Here is an 18,579-nt window from a genome sequence, read left to right as displayed (position 1 = left end):
ATAAGTAAGTCACATATTAGCAGATTTTTTTCTGCTGTGTAAACACACAGGGAACCAGCAATAGAAAGGTACTAGAGGTTTTCCCAACTAATGGAGTTTCAGAAGGCTGTTGGTTTTCATCAACAGCCTGCCCCATGTGCAAGCTATGAGAAAATACACAAGTTTCTGCTTGTTTTTTTTCCAGGCAGACAGCTATCCTGCAGAGCAGAACCTATCATTTGTGTTGTGCTTTTGGCCAATAACACTGTTACAGACACGCATCACCATAACACAAATATTAGAAAAAAAACGAGCTTTCTTCATCTTTAATGACACATTGAATATACTGGTATATTCTGGGGCACTGTCACTGTCTGCAGATTGGCAGATACTGCTGAAACCAGTTGGTGAGTTGGTGTGAGTGGGCCTCATTCACTGAAGACACAAATTGTTGCAGCCCCACCTAATCAGCTATGGCTGTTTTCGTTTAACCTCCAGCAGCTCACACTTTAGGCCTGCATGTCCCTGCGTCAGTCCCCAATATATTAGCCAAGATGATACCTGTCATTCTAGCACAACAAAGAGGTGTTTCAACAGCGGAGAATGTCAGTAACGCAGCAGTGAAGTGGGCCTCTGTCTTTCAAAGCTCACAAAATCATGTCCTTATAGCAAGCCCATCAAAACACATTTAAAACAAAATCTTGGAGTTACTTGTCTGAAACAGAACTGGAAAGGATGCTGGATAGCACAGAGTTAAAAAGAAACATGTACAGGCATGTAAGTGGAAAAACCCCAGAAAGCCAGTACGCATACCCAAACATGCCCCACGCTTGGCCATTATGTAATTTGAAGTGAGGTAATTTAAATTGACAAACTGCGCGTGCCCAGTCATGTACAAGAACCTTCCAAAAAGGGAGCTGTCTGATTGGCCAGGGAAAAACTATTTAAGCCAGCGAGTTTCCACCCACAGCGGAGACCACCTCAGGAGAATCACAGACCCCTGGTTCGCGTGAGTCCAGAGTCCCACTGGTGAGTGTCTCCCCGCCACCGTCGCGTCCCGGCGTACCCCATCCTCATACACGCTCGTCTTCGTTTTGGTTCGGTTACCTCATTTGTTCGCCACCGTCAGGCCCCGGTGTACCCACCCTCAGACACATTTCGACTAACTCGTTCATCTCCGTCTTTGACTAACTCGTTCATCTCCGTCTCCGTTGTCGTTACCGATCGTCTTCATTTATTGTTACCATTGTAACTAAGTCTGACCTGCGCTACACTAACATCACGTGTCATAAGTAAAAGAAAATAAAAGGTTTTCTTGGCAACCGTACGAGTATCTACCGCCTGACTCCTCGCTGCTAGCCCCCACCTGTCCGATTGCGTCGGCCTAGACCGTGACAAGGCGCTTGGTCACCACATTACTTTGAGCTGATAGTTTGTACACATTAAGATGAGGAAGGACAGTTCCAATGTTCCTTCTAAAAATGGAAAATTCCCTGAGTCATAGAAAACGTAAGTCCTAATTCTGCAAGTGCTCATACATGAGTCTAACTTCTTACATGCGACTGGTTCCATCAAACTGGCTGAGTCTACCGGCATGTAAAGTTCAAAGCACACGGGTAAGTTTTTGCAGAAATGGGGCTCTAGACAACTGAGACTGTAGCCTCACTTTGTTGCCTTTCAAAGAAAGGTTATTTAGTTGTAAAAATATATATACATATACTATTGAGCACTTTACTGTTCTTAGATGGAAGAAAAATTGCTGGTATGCTTCCACTTCTGCTGCCAGCTTTTGCTGGAGGAGAAACTGAAAAGCCTAGGAGCGTTTAATTTAGAAACGAGAGAAATAGGTGGTGGAATGAGAGAGGTCCATAAAATAATGGATAATATAGAAGAGGATAGAAAGGAGTCGAAAAATCACAGGTCCAAGCTTCTGATCTTATAAGAACAAAGGACTAACCCAAATTAAAGCACAAGGTGACATATTTAAAGGTTATATTTTTATATATGCGTGTGTGTGTATAATTAACCTAATGAACTCACTGCCCCAGGTACTGAGGCAAAATTTGTACTAGGATTCCAGCAGTTCTCTGGATAATGAGGCCATATGCTGATGTGTCAGGGGATGAAATAGAAGTGAGAGAACAATAGGATTTCTACTGTTAGAGAAATCCCAGTATTTCATCTGAAGTTACAAGTTACAAATTTAAAATACCAATATTCTTCACAGAGGCAACAATTTTGGGGGGAAAAAAAGTCAGTTCAGAAATGACAAATGACTTCTTTTTGAGACTTCTTTTTGAGACTGTCTGGCATTAAACTTCATATGCCTTTTTCACAACAGCATCTCACCTAGGGGCTGTATCTTGGGCATCTCTCTCACCTTTGCAGGGAATAGTTCTTTTCCACTTTGCATGGAATAATTGAATACTTACTGAGATGGAGAGAGAGAAAAAGCAAGCATGATTTTTTAGTTTACTAATTAGTGTATTCATCTAGGAAATGGGGGAAGGGGTGTCCCGGTCTCTGCTCTAATGAATACTTCATATAAAATACTTCATTGGCATATAGACTGGCGCCCAAACCTGCCTATTCTAGGTAAGCATTCAAATTATTGGGCTACTGGGGAAAAGTAGCTACTGCTCTTCCTCTGGCTTTGTTATGTGGTGGCCCCAGTCTGGGAGGAGCATTCCAAAAACACTTCCCAGGTCAGTTCCCACAGGCAAAAACTAAGGAAATGCCTAGCTTGTGAATTCTGGTTAGGCTTAGATGTGAGGTAAGAGATGCATACTAACTGCTCAGCACAGTCAGAAAGTAAGTACTCGCAGGAAGCAGACTGTTACACTACTGGACATCAATCTAACTGCCTAAGGCCTTTAGGTGCCTACGAACTTAGGTACCGGTCCTCCATTGGCGGCTGAGCAGCTAATAGACCCGTACATTCTCTTGCGGATCTCACCTTTCATTTGTCCCAAGTTTCCCTGTGCCAGAGGTCCTTCATTTATGTATTTTGTCTCCTTGAGGCAGGGACTGTTTCCTCACCTAATCCCAGCTGGGGCTTGTGTGCGCTACCAGAGGTTTCTATTTCTGTAAAATATGAACAGCTACTGAGAAACATTTAGCAGCCCTGTTTTAGAGCAGCTAATTAAATATAGGTCATGCAAATGAAACACAAGCTGAATAGGGGTTACCCCTATTATCTACAAATACTGCACCATAAAGGTCCTTCGCAAGCTCCTGAAACATTTATAACTCTATGGAGTGTGGTGGATTTGAATGGAATTTGACCAAGGGAAAGCAAAGACCCATATCGGGAGCTACAAATTGGACTGCAAGATAAGAACTCTCCTGAAATCTATATGCAATTAAAAGCCCTATCTCCCTTCCTATACTGACAAGGTTATTGCTTTTATAGAGCTGAGCAGAGATGAATGAGACTATGGATTAATAGCCCTAAGATTTATGACACTATTCTGCCCCAAATATTGTAGGAGAATAGCTCTCAGGGTGAGCAATTCCAGCTGAATAAACTTGATAGGATTTTTTTCTTTTCCTTTATTTTTCAGCTTTTGTACATTTGGGTGCACTTTGTTCCTGTTAGAAAGGCAGATGTTGCTGCTGTTTGATTAGCTACTAATTGTCCCAGGCATTTCTATACCCTGTAATATTGATAGATCCAGCGGTACATAGGGAAATGCATACGCATGTACACATACTCATGCACAGACACATTTGACTTCTAAGAATTGACAGCAGTTTACAACAGCTGGGGCCTATCATATGCCTTGCAACTGAGACTTGCTACCTCAATATTTAAAAGAACCCCTCCCCAAAATTTACAGATTAAAAGATGCCCCAGCAAATATACCAGTAAAACATGCTTAATACTTGTTCCACTGTTAGTACAGCTTTCCCTTTGTCCCTTCCAGTGGGCAAGTATTTGAGTCACAGCTAGAAGCCCTGATTGCTGTCTCTCCTGCTAACTGGACAACTCTGGAGGATATCTTTGCATTTCTGACTCTGATCTTAATATAATATATCTTGCTCTTGGAGAATCTGGAAGTGGTGAAGCAAAAGAAGATATGAGCTTCTTACAACGATGCTAAGCTCAGGGGCTGAATGGAGACCATATGGGTTTACAAAGTGATCTATGGTGCAGAAAATATTTTGTGGGGTGCGTGTGGCTGTCTACACTAAAGAGTTTCTGCTGGGATAGCTAGTGGAGGTGCAGCATATGTCCACAGAAGGACTTTCTCAGCTGGTGGAGCTCTGCAGCCTTTCCAGACAACATAGGCTTAGCTAACAAAACACTTTTCTGAAGGCAAAGCTGTCTGTGGCTCACCAGAGGTTTAGTTACATTGGCTAGGGGAGCTATGAGAGCAAAGTAAGATAACCCAATCCTTCACTGTGTCTATCACAGGTAAGAAGCAAAATTTATATCGACTGCATGGCAATGATAGTTTTTAAAGACTTTCCTGCAGCCAAGTTCCTCTTTCCACCAGGGTTGCTTGAATTTTCTTCTTTCTCTCTCACTTCTTTATTCTGTATCAGATAATCCGCATGAACAATGGGCTGGTACTGGAATCATGGGTGCTAGCAGAAGAGTGCTAGTAGGTCCACAGCAGCAGTTGGGACCCAGCCAGTGCTTCAGTAATTCTTCTCCTGCCTTATCGCTTCTGCGTATAAAATGTTTCGTGACCAAAATGTAGGATGTCAGAGACCACAGGTAAAGTGTGACAAATAGGTGTTTTGGTTCAGTGGCTGAACTGAAACATTATTTTAAAAAGTGGCTCAGGTCAAACCCAACCATATTTTTTTCTTTTTAAATTTTAAGTGAAATGAAAACAAAACCATTTCATTTTGGATTACCATGGTATGTGTTGCTTGTTCCAAAATAAAATGTTTCATTTCCTTTTGATTTGGGTTATTTAACCAGTTCTAATACTTTATTCTTCAATTTTTAAGAATAAGGTCAATTTTTAAATGTAAAATACCAATTTAAAACAAAAGATCAACATGTTTCATTTTAAAATGAGATTTTCTGATATTTCTTAACTCTTTTCCCACATTTGCCTTTTTTTATTTTGGCCAAGACTCTTGGCCAGGTACAATCTCTCTTACGTTTTCCATGAATGAAACAGAGTTAGGGATCATACAACAGAAGATTTAGAGAAACCCTTTATTAGCAAACAGTACTGGTCAAACATGAGAAGTATTTTCTAAGACACATCTCTAAAGGATGTTAAAAAATAGTTCTAGTTTTCAACTTGTCCTCAAAACAGAACCAACTATTTTGAATGGAGACAAAGGAGCTTTCCTTTAGCAAATGGGGCAGAAGGAAGAGGGTGGCGGGGGGAACCCTTGATTTTAATTTTTATGTTTTGCTATTCAGCCTCATTCAATATTTGTCATGCTTGGTTTGAAATAATGTTGTTGTTGGATGGAAAATTTGAAATGATGCATACATTTCAAATACATTTGAAAAGTCATGATTCACCCTATTAATTGTGTGTTCCTTTTCGTTCTTGTTACTATAAAGGGATAATGTTTTCATTTAATCATATTTTGCTATAAAAAGTCATCTCACATGAGTCAGAAACAAATGTTTTAGCCAGATGCTTTTATGTACTGGTTAGATTGTTAAAGCATGCTCTAATTATGGACAGCACTTTCTTTGCTTTTTGTTGTATTGCCATTGGTATGGTCGCAAACACTTTACAAAGCAGATGCAAAATGTTGCTAATATAAAATGCTCACATTATATGCTCTGTTTCATTAACCCTGTCTGCACCCCTTTCATACAAGTTTAAATGACTGCACAAGTATTTGTGACGTGGTCGGGCACATCTACATGTGCAATTAATACAAAGCAATACACTCTGGTATATATTTTGTCAGAGTTTATTACTCCCAGGTCCACATTTGAATGTGCACCCAGAACTGCAGCACATTGAACTTGGTTAGAGCAGCCCCATCTGGCAGGGGGTCCTGGGGGTCAGCTTGCCAGATCTTGGTTTGATTGGTGTGGAGGGCCAAGCTCTGCACTGGAGCATGCTCATGCCATAGCCATCTGGGTCAGTGTCTATATGTGCATTGCTGTGCACAAAAAAACTTTGCAGCAGGATAGTACTTGTATTTACAAATACTAATCTGCTGTGGAGCTGATTATCTTATTGTGGCCTAGTAGGGCTGCATGTGTAGATGCTGAAACATTTGCTGCAGAGCTAATTACGCTGCTCTGCAGTAAATGTCTTGTAGGTGCTAAAGAAGTAAGAGCAGGTGTAGGTTGGGATTGAGGAGCCTCAGTGGAGCTAAGTGTGAAATGCAGAAGACTGGAATAGCGAGGCAGTTGGTAGGCTGGGATGTGGGGGCATCAGCAGAGCCATATGTGTGTGGATAGAAGCCATGGCCTGCTGGAATAGGGAGGACTGAGGGACAGAAGTGAGATCCCATTGGAATAGTTGGGAGATGTGGCTTAGAAAGAAGTTGTGTGTGTATGTAGCATAAGGTAATAAGGGCCTTTGCAGAGAAGTATAAAGGAGTGGACCAACATCTGGAATACTATGGGACTGACTAATGGCTGAGATAGAGGGGCATGGCCAGATCTGCATATTTATGGTAGCATCCCAGGGTTGATACAGCCAAAGGAACCAAAATAAATTAAGGCATAAATACTGTCAGCCTGTGCACAGTGATTGTGTTAGAATCTCAGCTTTCACTTAAAGGAACTATTCATTTCTAACCCTTGTAGTCATGAAGAAGTGACCACAGTGTAAACACTATGGTGGCATCTGCCTGTATTGGCAGGAAGTCTGAGATGACAGCTGCAGGAAGGGCCTGACCCAGTCCTTTTAAGACTGTTGTTGTGGAGGCCCAGAAGCCCAATGCCTGCAGATGGCACTATATGGCTTGACAGAAAAGGACCTCTTCATCCATCCCCAGACACTCAGAAGCATCTCAGCTGCTGGGGCAGACAATGCTGCTGTTCTGACTTTTTGGAAGAGGAAATCCCTGATCAAATATAAGCAGGGATTAGGATCACTGCCTGGGAGTTGGGCGCTGATGGTGAGAGCTTCGTGTTGAGGTTGGGTGGCCTTATGTGGATGAACCTTTGATTCTCAAATCCAGGGCCTGGCATCATGTGTCACTTGGATTGGAGTCTGCACTATGTTACTCTGCTGTTAGACCAGCAGATCTTCAGTGATTTCAGTGTAGGTCAAGCAGCAGGGAATCAGCACCCTGTCCTTCTGCAAAGCAAGTCTAAGCTAGGTCAGCTGTGGTTTCAAGTTAGCCACTGATAGCATCTTGATGAGGCTTGCAATGTAGAAACAACGCTTTATTAACAGGATCTTATATAAAGAATTAGCTACAGCAAAGAACGAGCAGTCTTGCTACTGCCTTTGCAAGGGTCTGGGGCCTACCCTTGTGCCTAACCTACCCAGCAGGAAGCTCCTGCTACTTTGTGTCTCACTTCCTGGGCACTGTGTATGTTTCCAGGAGGACATACTCTGTCACGTAGTTGGCCGTGACTCTGGGAAAATCCTTTTTCTACATTCAGCCTTCTAAAAACAAGGTGCATGTCTTATTTGGGGCAATATTGTATGTGAGAAAATATGGTATTTGTGGCTATTGGATATCACACCCTTTGAACTAATGAGAACTTGGCCAATCACTTCTTTGGAAGCAGGATCAGACCCTAAGCCTTGCAGGGTTGGATCTCTGGCAGAACTTAGCTTTTTGGCCACAGAGCCTTTTTGCAGCTCAGACCCCAGTTGTTTCTGCTGAGCCCCCTGGTTCTTATCTAAAGACTGAGAGCCAGAAACTTCTCCTGGGGCTCTCACTGCCATCCTAGAATATAAAGCAACATGGTAGAAAGTAAACAATCCCACTGAAAAATAAGGGACTAGATGTAGAACTACACCAACTTATACTAGGTGAAGGCCAGGGGCAGAGATACCAAGGAGATGGTTTTCCCCCTCTGACACTGAGCTGTGACCCAAAGCACAATGCCCAAAAGCAGCCCATTAGTTGCACCAGGCATCGGTTTCTCCAATTTGCATGCAAGGTTTCTGTGTGCAGAAGGCTGGCCTGCCAGAGTCCCAGTTGTATTTGCTGTTACATAGTTTCATTGTCTTGTGTTGTTTTGGAATCTCATCTTCACAGAAAAGGGGAAATTCATTTTGGATTAGGCTTTTGTTCCTTTCTGTTTCTCTTGCGGGAGAAGCTGAATTTGTTTTCTTAATGCTGTTACAAAAAAAATCTTTGTGTGAAGGAATTGCCAAGACACCTCTCTCTGTATTTCAACTTGATTCAAAGTCAGGTTCCCTGCCCACACTTTTGAACTCCCTCTTAGGCTGTGCATTTTTTATCTTTTTTTTATTATTATTCTTATTCCCTTGGATTCAGTAATCCACATGCTGGGGGGAATTCACATCTATTTCTCTCGGGTATTATCACTGCGTAGTGTGTCAAGCGCATTTGATGATGCTAATATGCAATAAACCAGACACTGTCCTGCCATGACACTATTGGATTTTGCATCAGTGAGCAGGTACATGGAAAACTGTATCAAAGATGGTGAGAAAGTGCTTCTCTGCAGAAAATTTCATCCAAACCAATAGGAAAATCATTTTAGCTTAAATTTTTCATGAAAAAACCCACATTTGCTCCCAAATCCCAGAAAACAAAACTTATGACACTAAAATAACACCATAATACCTCAAAGAATTTGTAACTTTAGTGTCCACCAATCTCCTCCATGACTCAGTCTCCCAAAATGGACTTCATCAACATCATGTCTTCTCTGATTGAGTTTTTATCATGTCATCATGTAAGAATCCTCCCGGCTGTGGTGCCTTAGTGAAGTTTTGGGATCAGACTAGTCTCCAAATTTGGGATCAGGAAGGAATTGTACCCTGTAATCAGACTGGTGTGGACTGCAGGGAGGATTTGCCTTCCTTTGTAGCAGTGGATGTGGTCTTCTTCCTCAGATCTTTTCAGTGTATTTCACCAAACTGCTCTGTCTTTGCAGTGGAACGGCATTCACGGTGCCCACACCCCCTTGCTTCACCTGGAGGAGGTTAAAGCGTGTATTAGATGTCTCAGGCAGTTATGCATGAAGGTTTGTTCCCAAAGTTTTTAATAACAAATTCAACCAACACTTGTCTTGGTTGGTTTGGGTTAGCTAGGAACAATGCCTTCCTTTAGCAGGGGTTTGCATGAGATGGCCTCCTGGGGTCCCTTCCAGCCCTACATTTTCTATGATTCTGTGATTTTAGTCTAAGTGGGGAGAACAGTTCAGTTTCATTTTCTGACTCACTGCCCCCCTCCCTCCTGCTAAACAATCAACATTTTTCCGGAAAAAGCAAACACATTTTTTTTTGCAAAATTTCATTTGCTCAAAACCAATTTTCCATCGAAACACAGCCTCAGTGGAAAATTTTCAACCAGCCTAAAGAAATCTCTTCTGTAGAATGACACTGAGAGTGATTGCAATATACTGAGTTCACCACTTGCTATAAAATACCCTTTTACTGCTAGCCTAGGGAAAAAGATAAATATAGACAACATCCATGCACATTGACATGGATGTGCTATTTTTGTCCAGCATGCTCTTTAAAACCTTAACGATGGTTAAAACCTTTGCTGAGCTGGAAATTACTTCTCCAGGTCGTACCTATTTTATTTTTTTTTGAGGCGTACCTCAACTGTAGTGATGCTTAATTAATACAGAACCATACTCTACATGAGGCCTAATTGAATAACGATGGCCTATGGATGGTAAATACATTTCTAATGTCTGGAAGAAAGGGGAGTATTTTTCACAGCTCAATTCTCTTGTAGACTTATATCATGATACCACAATATCATGCTAACCTCCCACCCAGCATGTGTAGGAAACAGTTCATCTGGAAGTCAGCTAGCAGCAACCCCTCTATCATGTTTTGTGTTTACACCATCCCTAGCTCAGTCACTAACCAAGGCTGCAGCTCTTCCTGCTCTTGTTTTTCAGAGCGTTTAGGTTTGCCTATTGATTGTATTGGGCACAGCCCTGAAAATGATACTTTTGAAACCTTCTACTTCCTTCCATGTGGGTTTTTTTTTGTGTGTTTTTTGGTGGCTCCTTCCTCTTGTGCCTTATATTTCTGCAGAGTCTAACATGCCAAAATGGTTACAAAGCACCATCTGTTGGCCAAGTGCATGAGAACAACTGGTTTAGAATCCTTGTAACAAAATGGCTGTCAATATAAGAGTCCTTGTTAAGACTCTTTGCTGGATCTTTATATAGTGGCCTTTTAGCTGGATGGCTGCGTGATGCACACAGTAACTGTGAGTCAGGTCATGGTGACTGCTGTATCAGCGACATAGAATGCCACATTTGAACATACAGTATTATGGTTATATCCGTCTGTATATAGGCTAGTCACAAGCTGACCATGAGTTATGAGCGTAAGTACAACAAAGTAGAAATGGGGAAAGGTATTAAGTGAGATTGGAAACAAAAGAAGTGGAAAAGTACTGTAGAAGCTCAAAAAAAGGTGGGAGATGTATATATTTTCATACCCCCCCACACACATATATACATGCGCATATATACACATATGAAAAGACAATGTACGAAGATGAGACACCAGCTGGACTTTCTGCCAATACAACAACTTGGCATGTGTGAATCCCAGAGTATCCTCGGAGACTGAACGATTCACAGGACCTGCTCTGACAGCAAAGCTATAGAAGCATGATTTCTTTAGTAGATTGTATTGCTTACATACATATTTAATAAATTCAGTACCCTGAACAGACTGAGTGCCTGTGCCCGTATCATGAATCTTCTCCACCTGCTATCTATAACAAAATTTTAGGCGACTAGTTTCTATACTCAGTTCTCCCAGTGTTCTGATACATGGTCTTAGGTAAGGCCCTTCACTTCTAGCTTGTCTTCTTAGAGAGGGAAGATCTTCAGAGACAGTCTCTTCCTAAGGGTTTGTATAGCTCCTAGTACAATTGACAGACTTTGAGCTAAATTCACTATATTGCATAGAATTGTTCTTTGGCAATCTTTCGCAGTCAAGGATGATTGCTTTCCATGACTGTCTTAGCTGTGTGTTGGAAGATGGCAGATAAGGCCTGAGATTTACAGACTTTACTGCAGCTCGGACATGTGTTTCCATGTAGGAGGGGGGTGCTGGATTCTTGATCTGGTCCATGACATGCTGTGTTTGCCACTCCTGTTTTTCCCTCTCCTGTTCTTGTGAGGTTTCAAAGTACTGAGATTCCTGCACAGACTCTTCCTCTATTTTGGGCAGTCCTGGGTGATAGTCTCCCATGAGATGACATCAATGTTGCATTTTTTTTAAAGTTGGCCTTGAGGTTGTCCCTGATGTGCTTTTTCTGCCCTCCTCCTAAGCGTACATCTTGGCTGAGCTGGGACAATAGAACTTGTTTTGGGAGTCTGGAGTTCAACCTCCATATGATATAGCTGGTCCAGTGAAGTCAATGTTGGATGATCATCACCTCAATGCTCCTGGTATTTGCTTGCAGGAGGATGCTAATGTTGGTGCGTCTGTCTTCCCACTGGATTCAGAGGATCTTCCGCATACAGCATTGATGGTACTTCTCCAACAACTTTAGATGCCTCCTGTACATTGTCCATGTCTTACCTCGGTACATCTTGCGCTGGATGGTGAATTCCAGCAGGCGATGATCGCTGTCGCCCAGGTGGTCGAGCACCCGCAGCCCCCTCACCAGATTGTCTCCCATGGCCAGCACCAGGTCCAACAAGGCATCTCCCCTGGTAGGGCTGTGCACCTCCTGGGTTAGATGAAGGTCCTGCATTCTGGCTAGGAATCTACGTGAGCGGTCAGACCTGGCTGACTGCTCTTCCCAGCAGATGTCTGGAAAGTTCAGGTCACCTCTGATGACCACGTCCTTTGACCTAACTACCTCCGTGAGCTGACTTAAGAATTCCCAGTCTAGCTCTTCCCCTTGGTTGGGTGGTTTGTAGTAGACCCCCACCGTTAAGTCTCTTTCCCCTTGACTGCCTTGTATTCTAAACCAGAGCACTTCAGAGTGCCCCTCCTCTGATTCTTTGCTAATTGACAAAAATGTGTATTCCTCCTTAATGTACAGCGCCATGCCCTGACCTTTCCTCCCTGTCTTATCCCTCCTGTACAGCCTATAGCCCTGGATATTCACTGCCCAGTCCTGCGCTGGGTCCCACCATGTTTCAGTGAGCCCCACTATGTCTGGGTTGGTGTCAGCTAGCAGGATGGTGAGTTCCTCTCGCTTGTTTCCCATACTACGAGCATTTGTGTAGAGGCATTTGAGGCCTCCTGAGGATGTGAGCACTGGCCCCCTAATCTCAGCATTACCATGGCCCCTTTTGCTTATCTGGGTATATGTTCTGCTCATCGGTCTATGCTGGGCTGTACTTGTGGGTGTTGCTTGGTTTGGCAGTCCAAGGCTTCCTCTGCCCTTGTCTTCCCCTTCCCCCAACAAGCCTAGTTTAAAGCCTGCCGGAGGAGATCCACTAACCTAGAAGAAAACACATGCTTACCTTTAGGGGAGAGGTGGAGCCCATTCCATCCAAGCATGTCTCTTGTTGTGATGTGTGGGTCTTTGTCGAGGAAGCCAAAGCCTGCCTCGAGACACCATTCCTGAAGCCACCAGTTGGTCTCTGCAATGCACGTTGCATGCCGTCTTCCACGTCTGCTCACTGGTAGGACAGAAGAGAAAACCACCTGTGCCCCTACCTCCTTCAGCATGCCCCCCAGAGCGTGGTAGTCTGCCATCAGGTGATCAGGGCATCTCCTGGCCGCATCATTAGTACCCACACAGATTACAACTGTGGGGTAGTAATCAGTGGGCTGGATCACAGTCTGGATCATCCCCTTCACATCCAGAATCTTTGCTTCGGGTAGGCAGTAGACCTCGTGTGTCGAGGGGTCCTGGCGACAGATGGGGCCCTCTGTACCTCTGAGGATGGAGGCGCCTATGATGATCACTCAATGCTTTTTCCTCCGGGATTGCTTGGCTCCTTCGGCCTGCTTGGATCATGGAGAGTGTGGAGTTGTCTCCTCTCCGGTTGCCTCCTCTCCTTCCTTCTCCTCCAGAGTTGCCAGGGCCTCATACTCTGCAGTGGAGGGCACTTCCCAAGGTACTTCTTCCTTGGGTGTGTGGCCCTGCAGGGAAAGGAAATAGCCATCAATTTCATCCTCTGCCTCCCTGATTCCCCTCAGCCTGCTAACCTCCTCCTGGAGCTCCCTCACCTGCGTCTCCAGGGCCCTAAGGTGGGCGCCCGCAGGATGGGTGTGGGGGTCCCCAATCCCTGCTCCCCTGGGCCTTGCTGGGCAACTCCCACAGGCCAGGGGGTGGGGGGACACCAGCCCCCCCATGGGCTCCGTCTGGGTGGAGGCCTCAGACAAGCCCTGGGTAGGCTGTGCCCCCCCGGGCAGGGGCCCTCGCAGCACTCAGTGTTGACACCATCGTAGGAGTTGCTGCTTGTTTATGGCAAACAGCTGCTGCTTGTTTATGGCTTAGTGCCAGTTGACAGAGTTGAAAGTTTTTGTGAGGTCAAGAAAGGCAGTGTAGAGAGGCTTATGTTGTTCCTGACATTTCTCCTGCAATTAGTGAGCACTGAAAATCATGTCAGTTGTACCTCTTGATGCCCTAAACCCACACTGAGTTTCTGGGAGGAGCTCTTCAGCAAGTGGAAGAAGATGGTTCAGGAGGATTCTTGCAATGATCTTTCCTGTACTGGACAGCAAAGTGATCCCACTGTAATTTCCACAATCAGACTTCTGTCCTTTTTTGAAGATTGTCACAATCATGAGGTCATTTGAGATGTCTTCATAATTCAAGAACCTTAAGATGAGGGCATGAATCTGTGATTTGAGCTGCTCTCCTCCCAGCTTGAAGATTTCAGTGGGGATTCCATCTGCTCCAGATGCCTTGTTGTTCTTCATCTGTTTGGCTTTCCTCACCTTGTTAAGGGTTGGAGGATTCTGGGATCATCTCTGTTTTCAACTCCATCCCACAACACCCAGTCACCCTCATCAACAACAGAGTCTCGATTGTTGCTCCTTCCAATGGGCATTGATGGCTCCCCTTTCCTTGATCAGATGTTCTCCATCCTTAGGTGTGAAGGGGATTGTCCTTGAGTGCTTTGACCATAGATAGCTTTGGTGGCACTGAAGAAACTTCACATATCATGGATGTCAGTAAGATGCTGAATCTTCTTAGCCTTGTCTTCCCACCATTTGTTTCATATCACAGGTCCTTCTTTGGCCCTCTGCCTTGGCTTGTTGAAGATTCAATTTCTTGTGCTTGGAGTTGGCATCATTTTGCCAAACACAAAGGCCTTGCACCTGTGATCAGTCAACTCTTAGGCCTCCTGGTCATTCTCATCAAACCAGTTTTGAGCTTTCCTGGTAGAGAATCCAAGTGTCTCTTCCCAGGCACTGATGATGGTGGCCTTGAGAGCACCCCACATGCTGCTGACATTCTCCTATTGTTGTTGATTGGATATGAACAGTTTTTTGTTGCACTGGTGGAAGAGGCCTCACTTGCTTGGGTCCTTGAGTCTTTCAATGTTGATCTTCCATTGGCATTGCTTCTGCTGCAGCTGTCATTTGGAAGTCAGTTTCAGTGATATAACTGAGCAGATGAGTCAGTAATTGGTCCAGCAATCATCAGCTTCTAGCATAGGTTGGGTGATGCAGAGCATCTTTGTGATCTTGGGCACGGACAATAACATGGTCAATTAGGTGCCAATGTTTAGATTGTGGGTGTTGCCATGACCTCCTGTGCCTGTTTTTCTGGTGGAACAGGGTGTTGGTGGTGATGAGTCCATGTTTTGTGCATTTGGTTAGGAGGAGGATGCTGTGGTGATGCATAGGAGGTGCATAGGGGTGCATGTGCACCCCCTGAGCATGCTGGTGCACTTCCTTACAGGCTGCACTCCCTGCTTAGGTGACAGGTTGGGGCAGCAGGCGGAAGCGAGCACCAGCCAGGGAGTGGGAGTGCCAGATGTAGCGCCATGGCCACTTCCTGGTCAGCGCAATTGGCTGGTCGGTGAGATTGGCTGTGGGGGGACATCTCCTTCCCGGTCACTGACTGGTCACTGGAGGGGCATGTGCCCTCCTGTCCCTGACTAAGGTGGCACCAGTCGCCCATAGGAGGCTGCCCCTGGAGCTGGCCTTTCCTACTTTTTCCTTGCCAATGGTTCTTTTCCAGTGGTTAGTGTCCCTTCTGACTCTTGCATTGAAATCACCAAGAAGAATCAGCCCGTCTGCCTCCTGAACATCAGAAAGGAGTTGGTCAAGGATGGCACAGAATTCCCCCTTGGTTTCACCAGTGGCATCAAGGGTTGAGGCATACGTGCTGATGAAATACTGGCTCCCCACCAGTTCAAAACAGAGAATCATGAGGTCCTTATTGATTCTGATAGGGAACTCACTGAGTTGGTTTATGAGTTCATTCTTAATGGCAAAACTAACTCTGTGAAGTTGGCGTTCTCCTTCCTGTTTATCCATCCAGAAGAAGGTATAGCCACCTCCATATTTTTTGAGCTGTGCATCTCCCACTTGCCAGGTCTCAGTCAGTGCAGTTAATGTTGTGTCACCTGAGGTCTTGGGCCACAATTGTAGGGTGGCACTCTGGGCATTCACTGTTAGGGCTGTCCATGAGGGCCCTGATGTTCCAGGTCCCCAAAACAATGGTGCATCTTTGCTGGTGTTTCTAACAGCAGTAAAGGTGATCCCACTGGAAGTGGTTATCCAGTCAGGAAAGGTGCCCTAAACATAGCCTGTCTAATACAGTACTCTGTATTTCTTCCTAACTCCCTTCCCATGTAGGATGATCAGAGTGGATCTCAAAGAGGGCTGCTCAGTCACAGTTACAGCTGACAAATCACACTCCTGTCCTGTCCAAATGCTAGACTGCCTCTTGTAACTTGTGGACCAATGGCTGGGGGTCAGATGGGCTTATTATAGTGGCAACCTGTACTCGCCATGTCACAACACTGTCGAAGGATATATGTGGCTATTGAGGAGCGCGCATGCATTTCCATCTGCCGTCCTCAACATATTCTGGTGCTGGTGGTGCTGCTTGGTCTGTGACTGCTTATTCATCAGAGTTATGCCTGCTTATTTCCCTGAAGGTTAGTCTGCTATCTGCCACCTGTGGACGTGCTGGGTGATAGTACAGCTCTGGCCCACAGAGACGGGGGATCAATAATTATAACAGAATGGCAGCTTGAGACCTCCTTGTCACTGCTCAGGAACTGGATTTTTCTTCCTTCTGTGCACGCTTTCTCCTGTGTCATGCTGGTAAGGTGAAGTCCAACCTAGCACCTGAAATTAGTTATATTATTGTAGCATATGTTAGGTAAAACCCTGTCAGTTCATTTCCCCCAATACCAGCTCTGCCCTACAGCAGGAAAGAGCCTATAAAAAAAGAAAAAAATCACTGAAACAAGCATGTTTTATTGAACAAAGTATTTAACGTCATTGTGATCATGAGCAAACAATAAAGATAATGACTGTTAAATTAGCTGTAAAGTATCTTGCACAGCTATGGTACTGCTGGCATAATAAATAATACACATAATTTACAATTCTTCATTAAAACAGGGACATTAATTAATGTGTGATTTTAAAGGGATGTGTGAAATATACAGCCATGTTAAAATATGCACATGCATGCACACACACACACACGTCTTACATGTTTTGAGACAGTGGGCCACACAATAGGCATGTAGTTTTGATGAAAACTCAGTGATATTATTTTAGATTTAAATCACATTTCCATTTTCCTAAATTGAGAATCTGCTATACATTCATGGATATAAAGAGCCAGATATGTAACATTTTACTTCAAAGATTTTTTTCCCATAAAATAGAACAGTAAATAACATATACTTAAATATGAAATATAGTGAAAATATAGGCTTTTAACTGTCTTTCCTAAAATCTGAATGATCAACTTTTTAAAAAGTCCAAAGAGCTGTTTAGAAGAGTTGATTAAAACAGCTTTGATGACTCTGGGTTTCATGGACCGCATCTACATGAGATGCTGACTGCGCAGTTGTTTCTGTGCAGTTATTTACTACTTGAATACACCAGTATTAAATGACTGTGCAGTAATCAGAGTTACTGCAGAGTAGCATCCCCAAATGGCTTTTTGGTGGTGCTGTGCGGTAGCATCAAGTCACGCTTTGTGCCACATGATGCTACTGTGCAGTCAGTGTCTTGTGTAGATGCTGAGTAGTAAATATTTTCCTGGGAGGGTCAGACTCTGGAGGTTTGCAGGAAAAAATGCTCTGAATTAGAAGAACAAAACAAGGCAGCTGTAGTATTTTTTTAAAAAAAAAACAAAGGAGCTGGATTACGTATAGTGGAACCTAGTTAACACTTTAGCATCTGCTGAAATACATCATGACTTTGGGAAACTACTGTGAAGAATATCCCCAGGTGAGTGAGGAGACAGCATTTGCATAGGATCGTCTATTACTTGTATATTGGTATATAATATTCATTCATTCTGACCCTAAATATTAAACATGTGGTCCAGATTGTGGTGTTGAGGAATGGCCATCGGTAGGCTCAGCTGTCCTGCTGTACTGCGGCAGGTAGCACTAGGGGAACACTGTGTAATGTCACTGGGTCTCTGTTCTTCTAGATAGCTCGAGAGCAGATTCATACATGTTAGGGGCTGGAAGGGAATTACAAGATCATCGGGTCCAGCCCCCTTGCACTTTGGTAGGAAAGACTGCTGGGGTCAGATGACCCCAGCAAGGTGGACATCAAGATACTTTTTGAAGATCACCAGGGTGGGTGACTGTACCACCTCTGGAGGGAGCCTGTTTCAGACCCTCAGCACTCGACTTGTAAAGAAGTTTTTCCTTATGTCCAGTCTGAAGCGATCTCCTAGATTCTGGGAAGGGGAAGGACTGCAAAGGTGACTGGTCTCTTCACAATGAGACCCAAAGGAAGGTGCCTACATCCTGTGCTCCCTATGAGGCCTAGCTGCAAGCCATAGTGCTACAGACTATAACCACTCCCAACTGTGTCCTTGTGGTGTAGCTGTGGAGGCTCTACGAAATGCTGCAGAATCTCGCTGCGTATCTTTGGACAGAGTCTGGGATGTCAATTCCCACAGATTTGCATGAGTTTTCCACACTTTTCAGCTAACAGCTCCACTGGGCTGATTCTCTGTGGGGCTTCACTTTGCTTCTTATCTTACACACGCCCAAAGCAAGGGTGCAAAATGCTACTGTTTGGATAGGATAAAAGTTACTCTTCCCATACAAATAACAGCACAAGGTGCTGAATCAGCCTCCCTCTGCTTATTTGACAGGGCTCAATTAAGCTGTAGAGTTTGCTTTGGATAATGTACTTGCTTGATCCAATCTAAAACCTGTGTCCACTATTGCTGACACCCGTGGAGCTTCCAGCAGCTTCCGAGTCCAGGCTAAGTGCTGCCCCTGCACATTTGTTGGGTTATGGAGCCCTCCAGTGGTGATTTCCCCTTCCTTGTTTTCAAAGAAAATTTTCTAACCATTCCTAGACAAGGTTCTTTGGCTAGATGTGGTAATTTTAT

Source organism: Crocodylus porosus, unplaced genomic scaffold, assembly GCF_001723895.1.
Source record: "Crocodylus porosus isolate Cpor-Errol unplaced genomic scaffold, CroPor_comp1, whole genome shotgun sequence".
Lineage (NCBI taxonomy): Eukaryota > Metazoa > Chordata > Crocodylia > Crocodylidae > Crocodylus > Crocodylus porosus.
This window is presented reverse-complemented; position numbering follows the sequence as displayed.